The 12,645-nt window shown below is 42.7% G+C and overlaps 2 non-coding genes across 2 annotated transcripts; one reads left to right on the top strand and one right to left on the bottom strand.

The window, feature by feature from the left end:
* The first annotated feature begins 5,206 nt into the window (after window positions 1-5,206).
* Window positions 5,207-5,311, top strand: LOC122901515. Its single transcript, XR_006383529.1, has one exon. It is a non-coding gene; the product is annotated as a U6 spliceosomal RNA (small nuclear RNA).
* A 6,565-nt stretch (window positions 5,312-11,876) lies between these two features.
* TRNAS-UGA lies at window positions 11,877-11,958 on the bottom strand. The gene has a single exon. It is a non-coding gene; the product is annotated as a tRNA-Ser (tRNA).
* Between the last annotated feature and the right edge of the window lie 687 nt (window positions 11,959-12,645).

Here is a 12,645-nt window from a genome sequence, read left to right as displayed (position 1 = left end):
TTTTTCCTCCCAGCAGTGTATTTGCATGGCCCTCAAGAAGTTTTCCTTCAAATCTTTAAGGTAGAGTCACCATTATTCCTCAGATGGCCACAAGATGGCAGCTTTGGGCTAATAGTAGTAGAAAGATCCACCCAAAAAGCATTTGCAGGTTGCTGTGATGGTGTAAAAAGACTCAAGACCTGGTTGTTTCTTGGCCTCTCCATCTCCACAGTGTGCTTCCCAAGTTTTATATAAGGCAGAGTTCTGGCTATCTATGTTGGTCCCTCAGACCCACCCTCTGCTGTCCTCAGCTGCAGAGGCTGACCAGTTACATTTGGTCAATGAGGAGGCCCAGCCAGGGAACAGAGGGGGCAGAAGAATGACGAGGGACAGTTATCCCCTTGCAGGATCACCTTGCACTACTTGTGTCCCCTAAAGGGAGGTCACTGCTCTTCTTTTCAGAATGTTTCTTCTGGGTCCCGGTGGCTGCTCCCTCCCCTCTTGAATGGTAAAAGCTTTTCTGTCCCTTGTGGTTTTCCTGGACCTTCTCCTTACCTTTGTAAATTGTTTATTAAACCCATATAGGAAAAACCCACATAGAATTGTCCTAAACTGAGTGTGCCTTCTGCTTCTTGCTGAGATAATGACTGATACTATATTAACCATGTCTTTTTATTTTCTGCATTTCTGATGCTTTGACCAATGAGATCTTACTAAACCCCGAGAGACTGCTCCTCCTATGGCTAGCCAATTCCTAGAGACAGGAAACAATTCACCTGCTCTTGCGTCTCTTGTATGTGAACAAACCAATCCTGAGCCCACACCCCACCCCTTCCTTCATCAAGCTCTCACACTCAAGGCCACTATGCCCCTGCTGTAATCTGTGCTGGGGACAGGTACCAGACAAAAAGGGACAGTCCCTGGGCTTCAAACCAGCCAGCCTTAAACCTACTTGCCTTGACTCGCATTCTCCTATCTGCAGAAACCAAAATAAAGACTCTACCCCAGGGATACCTGGGTGGCTCATTCAGTTAAGTGTCTGTCTTCAGCTCTGGTCATGATCTTAGGCCCTGGGATCAAGCCCCACATCAGGCTCTCTGCTCAGTGGGGAGCCTGCTTCTCCCTCTGCCTCCAGCTCTTCCTGCTTGTGCTTGTTCTCTCTCTCTCTCTGACAAAATAAATTAAATCTTTAAAAAACAACAACAACATCGCTCTTTGGTGTGGCATGCACCCTCTTTTTGGGAACAGTGAGTAATACGCTTTCTTTCAGTGGCAGTCTTCTGATCTGTTGATCTTCCACACCTGAATAATAATAAAACCTATATTGTACTTATTTATTTATTTTTAAAAGATTTATTTATTTATTTTTAAGTAGACTCTACCCCCAATGTGGGGCTCAAACTCATAGCCCTGAAATCAAGAGTCGCATGCTTCACTGAATGAGCCAGCCAGGTACCCCAAACCTACATTTTATTTTTTTTTTTAACTTAAATTCAACTAGTCAACATATAGTATATCATTAGTTTCAGATGTGATGTCAGTAATTCATCAGTTGCATATAACACCCAGTGCTCACCACATTACATGCCCTCCTGAATGCCCATCACCCAGTTACCCCATCTGCCCACCCATCTCCCCTCCAGCAACATTGTTTGTTTTTTATAGCTAACAGTCTCTCACAGTTTGTCTCCCTTTCTGATTTCTTCCTACTCAGTTTCCCCTCCCTTCTCCTTTGATCCTCTGCACTATTTCTTATATTGCACATATAAGTGAAACCACATGATAATTGTCTTTCTTTGATTGACTTATTTTGCTCAGCATAATACCTTCCAGTTCCACCCATGTCGATATAAACAGTAAGATTTCATCCTTTTTGATGGCTAATATTCCATTCTTTATATGGGCCACATTTTCTTTAACCATTCATCTGTTGATGGACCTCTAGGCTCTTTCCACAGTTTGGCTATTGTGGACATTGCTGCCATGAACACTGGAGTGCAGGTGCCCCTTTGAAACCATTTTCAAATATGTGGAAAGCATAAGGGAACTGTCATATACTTAACTCTAAGAAGGAACACTGTATGGAAAGTATTTTCAACTAACATCTTCTTGCATGAAGATAGAAGCATAAAACATACATTTTAAAACAGATACAAGTGTTTTGATACTTTTATCATTTTTAGAAAGTGATTAGCTCTCCCCAGATCTGTGACGTTATAGAAGAGTAGTAACTGGGTAATGTCACAGCTCTGTGGGGGGGTTTCGCTGGAAAGACGAAAACTTCTATTGTAATTTTCCGGTGCCCAAACATTTGCCCCAATGAAAAATTCTCAAATGCTGTAGTAATAATAATAGATAATAAAACAGAGCCACTAAAAAATTGAAATATGAAGATATGGCCTAGTCAGCAACGGGCTGGATGTTTTGTAGAGAGAGTCTTGAGAAAAATGGTGAGAGGGTTTTTGTTTTTGTTTTTAAATGAAGCTTGAAAAGCACTGGGGAGGGGGAAACAAAGGATAATTTAGAAAGACATACTACTTGAAGGTGGTATTGATATATTAATACATGTTAGAAAAGAGTGGCTCAGGAAGCATCAATCTGCCTGAGCAGTGGTCATTTTTCAAGTCTGGATGAATGTAAACAAAAATCAAATTGTCACAAGTAGATCTGAACGATATACTGTCTAATTTCCATGGCAAAAAGAAGAACAAGAAAAGCAATAGATAAGAGGGTGTATGAGGCTCTTTGCTTGCATTTTAGAAATAAATTCGTTTCTAATGAGAATGCACCGTCAGAGAATGCACAGCAAAGCAGTGGGGACTCTGCTGTATTAATGTAGGTACTGAAAAAATTCAAGTCTTTCATCTCACCCCTGAAATGTTCTTCAAGTAGAAGTAGTAACCGAGAGTGGGTCCCATGGACCTCCCATCACTCCCTTGCCTTATAAATAACCTTTGTCATGCTGCCGGGAAGTTCCCAGACCTGCATTCTTTGTAATCCAGTCTTTCTTGTCCTTTTTTATGACCAGGGGCAGTGAGTACTACACCCAAAGAGCATTTGAGTCAGTAGGGGCTGTAGTCACAGGAATTATTATTGAAGCATCTTGAATTCTTAATAAAAATTCATGAAGTCCAATAGTTTCTGGTAGAATATGGAGAGAAGGACAGAGAGAGGAAACAGAAGTAGGAAGAAAAGAGACTGTTTCCAAGAACTAACTCATTTGGGATGATTTTTTTTTTTTAAAGAGATTTTATTTATTTAGGGCGCCTGGGTGGCTCAGTGGGTTAAAGCCTCTGCCTTCAGCTTAGGTCCTGATCCCAGGGTTCTAGGATCGAGCCCCGCATTGAGCTCTCTGCTCAGTGGGGAGCCTGCTTCCTCCTCTCTCTCTCTCTGCCTGCCTCTCTGCCTGCTTGTGATCTCTGTCTGTCAAATAAATAAATAAAATCTTTTTTTAAAAATCCTTTTGAAAAAAAATTTTATTTATTTATTTGACAGAGAGATAGACAGACCAGGAACACAAGCTGAAGTAGTGGGAGAGGGAGAAGCTTGCCTCCCACAGAGCAGGGAGCCTGATGCTCAGGATCCTAGGATCCTGAGCTGAAGGCAGACGCTTAACAGCTGAGCCACCCAGGTGCCCCTCATTTGGGGCATTCTTAGCCTTTGTTTTCCCCTAGAAATGGAATAGATTAGCAAAGGGGAGAATTTCTTTTTCTTTTTTCTTTCTAGGGCATTTGTTTATACTTTTATTTGTTATCCTTTTCAGTTTTATTGAGGTTGGACCGTATTTTTAGAACTGCTCAACCACTGATTTCTTGTGTCCAGTTCCTGATATCTGCACAAAGGGCTGACTCTTCTCTTTCCATTCTGCATGACAGTAGATGACTGGGACTGAGATCCCTGTTTTCGAAAATGTCATGGATATGAGATTTTCTTTGAAGCATTTTTTTTTTTTTGTAAAATCAAAAGATTTGAAATAATTTTGATCGTCATAAATAGGGATTTGGTTAAATAAATCATGGTATTTTTATTCTGAGGCAGTGAGCTCTAGTTGCTGAGGGCATTTCAGTTAGCAGAGGCCATTTTTATTTTTATTTATTTAAAAAAGATTTTACTGATTTATTTGACAGACAGAGATCACAAGTAGGCAGAGAGAGAGGAGGAAGCAGGCTCACTGCTGAGCAGAGAGCCTGATGCGGGGCTCGATCCCAGGACCCTGAGATCATGACCTGAGCCGAAGGCAGGGGCTTAACCCACTGAGCCACCCAGGCGCCCCCAGAGGCCATTTTTAATGAGAAAACTATTTCTACAGAAAGATGTGCAGGATATATTTTAAAATAACAAAATAAGGTTCAAGACATTTTATGTAGTGTGCTAACATTTGTATAAAAGCTATGTATATTCTTGCATGTGCATAAAGAAAAAAAAGATGAGAAACTGGCCATTGGTGGTCTAGGAAGGAGACGTTGGTGGCAGGAGGACGGGGGGAGCCCTTATGAATTTGAACCATGAGACTATCTTACCTATTCAATAAGCACGTTAATGTGATTTAATTAAAAATTGGGATGAATTGGAGTTGGAAGAAGGAATGTAACACAGGCTGGGAAATTATATTTGTAAAACCAATAATGAACTACAAAAGACATAAAAAACCCCCACAAAAAATCAGCCCAGCTAGGAGAGAATGTCAAAGTAATGACATCCCTCTGAGAAAAGGGTCTCATAAAGTTCTAAACACGTCCTCGGCCAGAGGAGCTCCGGGCGGCTTTGTGCATCAACTCCCAGGGAACTTGCTCAGTTCAGATAATCTAGCTCAGAGAGAAAATAAAGCATAAAAAATTCCACTCCAGTAATATGAATTAATAGCCTCTTTTGTTCCTGTCCAGGGGCTTCCTCAGGATGATCCCAGACACCTTTATGAAGGACCTGCTCTGGGTAAAGAGGAAAGGAAGTGACAGCATGAGATCTCTTCCTCCACTCCCCAGCAGTAAACCAGCTGTGACCTGTTTTGAGGGTTAAATGAGATAATGTATGTAAAGCACTTACCACAGTGCCTGGCCTATGGTTGGAGCTCAGAAAATGGCAGTTATTCCTGCACCGTGAAGTAGGAGTAATAATTATTATCACTTAGTAGATAAGGAAATTAGGTCTCAGAGAGGTTAAGTCACCTGCCTGAAGTAACACAGCAAGAAAGGGAAAGAGCCTGGATTTGAAATCTGGTGGCTCTGGGGTTCATTTCAGCAGCACATATACTGAAATTGGAATGAAACAGAGAAGATTAGCATGGACCCTGCACAAGGATGACACACAAATTCATGAAGCCTCATGGTTCTGACTTCAAAGCCCTTGTTCTTCCCACTCCCTCAAGGCACTTCACAAATAAACCTGCCCATACGTATTCGAATCACATCCTAAGGTTCACGGTTTTGTTTGCAACAGCAGTTAAAGATAGAGCATTTATTTTTTTCAGAGCAGTAGCCTATGTTGCAAACTACAGAAAGAGGATCTGTACCCTATCAGTCTCTTTAGTGAGTGGAACATAAGAGCATACTGCACAGGAGAAGATTCTGGAAGGTTCTGGGCTCTTCTGATGTATTGAGATAAAATGATCTTAGAAAACATTCACTCCCAGTTTTGCCTTATGCATTTTTATTGATGTCTTTTCTTGGTATCTTCATGTTAATGGAAATCTCAAGATTTTATAGCTATGTTAACTAGTCTCTTAACAGTGTCACAGTTAATCATATCTTAATATTATACTTGGAAAGACCTTTTTATTATACTGGGGTGAGTCCTCTGGCCACTGGGCCAAATCCAGCATGCTACCTGCCCTTGGAAATAAAGTTTACTTGGAACATGATCACACTCATTTGTATATGGCTTTTTTCCATGCTGCAAAGGCAGAGTTGAATAGTTACACAACAGCAATTACATGGCCTGCAAAGATAAAAATATTTACTAGCTGACCTTTTATAGAAAGTTTGCTGATCTCTGCCTGAGAGTCATGTGCAAAAAGTAAGCATGAAAAAAAAAAAAGTAAGCATGGCATTTCTGTGCTCCAACATTCTAGCACACATTATTTCAAAACACTAAATCTCTTTCCACTGATGTATATGTCTTCACATTTGGAAGCTAAGTCCCTTTCACACAGATACCATCTCTGGGAATGACTGGTGTTGTCAGGTAAACTGTGTCTAAAGTTCCCTCACTGGACAAACACTCTGAGAATCTTAAATGAATATGAATATGTCTGGGGGGAAACATATTCCCTAAAAGTCTTTGGGGACAAATGTGGTGTCAAGGAACAAAGGACTCTAAGATCCCTCCCATGGGACTGTGGGACAGGAGCTAACCAGGTTGGGGGTGTGGCCAATCTCAGTGCCTGACTGAGCTTACCAACCCCTGACTCTTCTCTACCCCTGACCTCAGGCAGCAGACAGTAGAAAGAGCATAAAGCCCACGCCACGGGCCATGCTCTCTGTTCCTGGAGTCTTCTGAATGGCCTAGAGATGTCAAAGAAGACCTGGCCTTGCTCTCTCAAGCCTCCCAAGCAGTTCAATGCCAGACAAAAGCAGTGAAGGTACATCTAAGTCTATCATATCCTGTCTTTAGGTCTCAGAGTCCAATCTCTGAAAGCATGTCCCCAGACCCAAGACAAACGAGTAGATATCGGGGACAGTGGGAAGGAAGTGGAAATACCTCGTTTAACATGACATCTAGTCTATGAGCTTGGGTGAACTTGACAGATCAACTTCATGGAGGCTGGGAAGGAAACTAGTCATTATAAGAAGAGCTGAAGGCTTTAAGTTTTTCCAACAGTGTTTCAAATAGAACACGTCATCTCAAAATACCAATATCAGATCTTCTCTCTCTAACTCTGCAGGGACTAAGACTTAGCTGTCTCTATTAGTTGTCTGCATTCTAGTCTGCAGCGAGGGCCTAAGATCCAGTGTTCTGGGGGACATGGCACACTTGAGAGCAAGATCTCCAAAAGTGGGCCTGGGGGGCTTGTCAAAACCGGAAAGTACTTGGAATACAAGTTTACACATGTCCTCTGCCAGCTCTATCTTTCAATCCCTTTTTTGCTGCCTCAGTAAACAGCACTGCCTCCATTAATGAAACCTCTGGAGATGAACCTCCTTTACAATGAACATGATGTGTTAAAACAAAATAACAGCTTCATAAATCACACTAAACAGTACTGCAATACATCAGGTGGCTCTGTGCGATATTCCTGCTGATCTATGCAGTCAGGGCACAAATCTCTCCGGGCACAGTTTTGATTCATCTCCCAGAGCTGAAGGAAAACAGAGTGCACCCACCCTCATTAGAGACTCTATCTCCCACTACTTCAGATATTCTGAGACCTCTTGCTCTCTGACTTTCCCAACCACAAATTTTGTTCAACAGAATTATTGATTGAGGACCCCTCAATCAATTGTCTGCCTCCCTGGCTCCAAGGGAATCCTGAAAAGCAAATTCGTGGCTTTTTCAGCTTCTGGGATGGGGTCCCTTAAGTACAAGATAAGGACATCTAGTGGTTAAAGGCACACACACACAGACACCCTCCACACATGTGCACACACAAGGAGAGATCAAGCAAATATTCATTCTAACGTATTACACAGTTTCATAAGTGTTGTGAAAAAAAAAAAAAGATAATAAAATGGTTTGAAATCATGTAAGCAGGGGACCTAACCAATTTAAGAGGAGGATGACATTGGAATGTGTAAAATTCCTAAGCTGAGAAAGAGTCAGGTCTCTTCAAGGAACTAAAAGAAAGGACAGTGCATCTGCTAGACAATAAATGGGAGAAGCCCAAGAGGTATGCTGCTTGGATCATTGGAAGACATGGATTCATGCTAAGGGTTTTAAGGCTGTATTGTTCAGAGTACACAGGCATCCCCAGAAGGGTTTTCAGGCGGAGGGTTATAAGATCAAACATGCATTTCAAAGAAAATTTTATTTTATGGACAACAGATTGGAAGGGAGGAAGTGTGGAAGATAGGAGGCTGAGAAGTGGTGGAGGTGAGAGGTGGTGTTTAGACTGGGTGGTAGAGGTAGATTTGGTGAAGGATGGGAAGTTATCAGGCTGATTCCAAGTGGGTGTGTCCTGCTCCAAGGCTGGAGATGCCACAAACTGGGTGAAGAACTTGGAGAAGGACCTGGATCTGGAAGGGAAGGGATGATTAGGAGTTCTGCATTTGCAAACAATTCACTGCAGTCTATTTACATTTAAAACCTTTGGCTTCTGGGAAGTTGCGGGATTTATCTTTTATTAATAGAAGTGAGTTGAGAAAGATTTAGGTAAAAAGGAGACTTGGGTGTCATATTTATAACCTCCTCTGCCTTCTAAGGGGAGCCTCTTTAAATGCTGGGCACACTGAGGTCAATGCACAGAAAATTGTTCTGTATCATAAAACAGTGAAGAAGTTGGGGACTGTAGGGCCAATCTTCAAGATCATGAATCTTGGGCGCCTGGGTGGCTCAGTGGGTTAAGCCGCTGCCTTCGGCTCAGGTCATGATCTCAGGGTCCTGGGATCGAGTCCCGCATTGGGCTCTCTGCTCAGCGGGGAGCCTGCTTCCCTCCCTCTCTGTCTACTTGTGATCTCTCTCTGTCAAATAAATAAATAAAATCTTTAGAAAAAAAAATCATGAATCTTGTGAAGTTGGATTGGAAAAAGCAGGCTCCAGGGGATGTACAGGGTGGGAGGGCGGGAGGACTCTGGAGGAACGGAAATGGAAAGAGGAATGGAAAGAGGAATCAAGTAGTGTCTTTCCTCTGAGGAGGGCAGAACCTCTTCCACATCTCCCCTCTGAAGTCTTCCATGGATTTTCCTTTCCGTGATTCTCAGCCATGGAGAGACCTGACATCAGGTTACATGGAGGCCAGGGTGACAGTGAACCACTCTCAGGGAGATGGGAATGGGAGTTGACCCACCGAGGAAATGGTGCTGCAGGTGCTTGCTTCCTGACTCAGTCTGCCTTTTCAGTGCTAGAAGACAAGGGAATGGAAGAAAAAGTAAAAGAAGACGAGAAAGACATAAGAAAAAGGAAGACAATGGGAAGGGAAGGAGGGATATGTTGTTGGGGTTCTGTTCTCTCTCCTCTTCAATTAAAAACACCGAGAGAAGGACACTATATATTAAGTTATCTCATACTAAAGCAAAGGTCAGTGACTCTCAAAAGGAAAATGGCTGTTGACCTCCTCCATCCCCTTCTCTGGGGTCTTCTTGGGGTGGACTGTGGATTTGTGTGCAGGGAAATTAGCACTTAGTGGGAAGACAGACAAACGACAGAAATATTTCAATGTGACCCTTGCTATTATAGGGAATAGGAGAATATACAAGGGTCTTATGAGTCAGCCTGGGGGATTGCACGAATGTTTTACCCCCCAAGGTAATACACTGAAGAGAAATCATGAGTTTCCATCATGTTGGTGGGGTGAGGAGGGAAACGATACCTGGTATTTGGAAGAGAGAAAAAAAAAAGACTGAGGCTGAAAGCAGAAAATTTACTGACCTACTCTAAGGATTTTTAATAGTTCATAGAATTATCAGGAAGGCTGCAAAGTCACTTTTGGAGAATGGGAGAGGAGTAAGTTTGTTAGGCATAATCTAAGATCATTCCAGAATGACAGCACAAAACCAGTCTGGTAGAGACAGGAGGGTCAGTGATGCTCAATAGCTACAAACCCCAGTTGCAGCCTCGGTGCTGCTGCTGTTAGCAATGCCTGCGGTTGTTGTTATCGTGGCCTCGGCTCACCACACCAGGATGAACCCTTACCTCTGTTTCTTTGCATGAATGACTGAGATTGGAAGTTGCAGGTGGGCACATTTGATTGTCTGCCTCTGAGGGGAGGCAGACAAGGGAATCCTGAAAAGCAAATTCGTGGCTTTTTCAGCTTTTGGGATGGGGCATTCACATACCTGGATTCAAAAAGAGAAAGTCCTCTAAATAGAAAGGGAGTTCAAATCATGGGCAGCCCTCTTTTCCTAATAAGGGGAGAGGGATGAAGGCAAGATAAAGGTATTCCAGGTAATTGTATGTGAGTATGTAGAAAGGTTCAAAGGCATGAGGTAGCATGCTGTGCTGCCAGGCCTGCTAGTAACTCAAAAATAGGTGGGATAGAAGGGAAGGAGGGCTGGGAAAGTGGGCAGGGGACTTGTTTTGAAGGCTTTATGCCTACAAGTTTGGCTTTCTTGTTAGAGGGTTGTGGCAGGTTCGGCTAATTGTCCACTCACTATCCACTGATGTTTCTTCCTTACCAATGAAATTCCAGTTTTGATTTGGGTAGCTCTACACCCAGCGATACTTCCTTGTAGCCATCAGTGATTGCCATATTCACCGTTCAAATCAATGAGACATAAATGGAGGATTCTTGTTTCTCCCTTTCCTAACTAAATACAGCTATGAGCTCTGGAGGAATAGCAATCAACTTAGGATGGTAAGACAACCAGGAGGGAACGAGGCCTATGTATTAAAATGGCAGAACAAGAAGATGGAAAGAGCCCAGTTCCCTGTTTCATCTGAGACTTGCCTATTCCGAGATTTCTTGAGACAAGCCCCACGTGTTTTTAAGTCACCAGAGTTGTATTTTCTGTTATTTGCAGCTGAATGTGATCCTGACTTTAAGAGGGAAGGAGACCAGACAGGACACTAATAAAATCATTTATAAGTGACTTCAGTGGGGACAGAAGAGGTAGGATTGGGCAGAGAGGATGGACTGAAGATGTGAATGTGGTGAATGTATATGTTCAGCCATGTCTCAAACGGGATGGGGGCTATGGGGGTGGAATTTACTTCAGGTACCACAGAAAACTATCCCCAGCATTGAAGTGTTAGGGAACGCCATGAGAACACCTGGAAAGCATGGAGTGGGAGAGAGATTGTGAAAACAGCTGAAAGGGAGTGGAATGGGGATGTGTATGGTCTCAAAGACAAACCTCACAATATTTTTTTAGTATTAAAAAATTACAACATACAAAATACAACAAACAAAATATATTGGGTCAATATACAAATTTTAGAAAACTCAGTTAAGCAAAAAAGTGTCCGTTAAAAATATTAAAACCCTCCCAAATTCCACTACCCAGAGGTAATAATTACTTCTAACATTTTGATTATTTCTTTGCAGCCCCCATGTAGTCCTTTTTTCCCCATTCTTACCACAAAAATGATTCTATAAATAGTTTAACGAAAATGTGATCAGAATATGTATTGTTTTTCAATCCAACATTTTGCATTTGACAAAACTGAGAAGGGCTTTTTATGTCACTATCACTGTAGTGGCTACATGCAGTGTTCCATTCTGTGGATGTATCTATCATGGTATAGATGTCAAACTTAAACATTCTTATTTCTCATTTCATGCAGTGGGGGAATTGTTAAAGGTAATTCTGGGATTGAAGTAGTGGCATTAGCTTTGCCATCAGGTTTTTTTTTTTTTAAGTTTTAATTTTAATTCTAGTATAGTCAACATACAATGTTTTATCAGTTTCAGGTGTACAATATAGTGATTCAACAGTTCCATACATGACCCTGTGCTCATCATCTATTTAACCGCGCCCCCCCCACCAGTTTTAACGTGATACCTTGGGCTGTGATAGCCCAAAAAATTGCGCCAATATTTATCTTATTTTATTTGTATTTTGTCAACTTTTCTTCACATTGTGGAAAAAGATCCTAAAACCGTTATCTTGCTGGTTAGGACAAAGCAAGATTTTTCCCTTCAGTATAATCAGTACGTTTGCAGAGCTGACATTTACTGGCTTTCCTTTAACACTTTAGACTTCTCTGTAGGTGAGCCATTTAGCTAGCAGGCAAGGAAATGCAGCAGTTAGTAACGATTATCATTTAATGGCATACGTTGAAAGAGGAAAAGAGAAGCTACCGGCTTCCGCAGCGAGCAGGGTTCGAACCTGCGCGGGGAGACCCCATTGGATTTCAAGTCCAACGCCTTAACCACTCGGCCATCGCTGCCACGGAGACGAAGCAAACGCAGAGACACTTTAGTGCAATAACTGCGCGCACGCGCGTCCAGCCCACTAAGAGGCGGAGCCTACAAACTCCCCAGCTCAGTTCAGAGAGGCGTCAGAGGGTTGACCCCTCAAATTGTGTGAACTATACCGTGGAAACAGAGAAATAACAGAAACTCCCTTAAGTAGTATAAGTAAACTTTAAGTAGAAGGTCTGGGAAACCCTACCCTTCGCTGAGCTCCGAAAATCCCAAAGTTGCCTGGCTTCTGGTCGCCGACCATATTTTTGCCCTCCCACTTCCTTATTAGGTAATCGAGGTGGCTGTGACACAAAGACCTATCCCATTCAGTGCTGCGGGCCTGCGCTCTGGGAAATTTCTGCGTTCCTGCGGGGGCGTGCGTCTTCGGCGCGTTCCTGAGTTGACCGCGTCGCTTTGACCCCTCCTTTTTTTGCGGAAAGGCGGGAGGCGGGAGGACTCGGGGTCGCTGTCTGTGGCCACACCTGTCCCGAGCTTCTGCCCAAGCAGCCCTCTCTCATTCTTCCTCCAAGGGTTCCTGCTGGAGGAAATCCGGCCCCAAGTGTGGTCTCAGGTCTTTGAAGTGTTGAGCATTGGACGTAGTTTGAGAACCAAGTTCTGCGAATTAGGTCTGCTTTCTACCTTTAAATACCATTATTTTCTCCCTTAAGCAC

Source organism: Neovison vison, chromosome 2, assembly GCF_020171115.1.
Source record: "Neovison vison isolate M4711 chromosome 2, ASM_NN_V1, whole genome shotgun sequence".
NCBI classification, from domain to species: Eukaryota; Metazoa; Chordata; class Mammalia; order Carnivora; family Mustelidae; genus Neogale; species Neogale vison.
The sequence above is the reverse complement of the archived record's forward strand: the minus strand, read 5'-3'. Positions and strand labels throughout refer to the sequence as shown.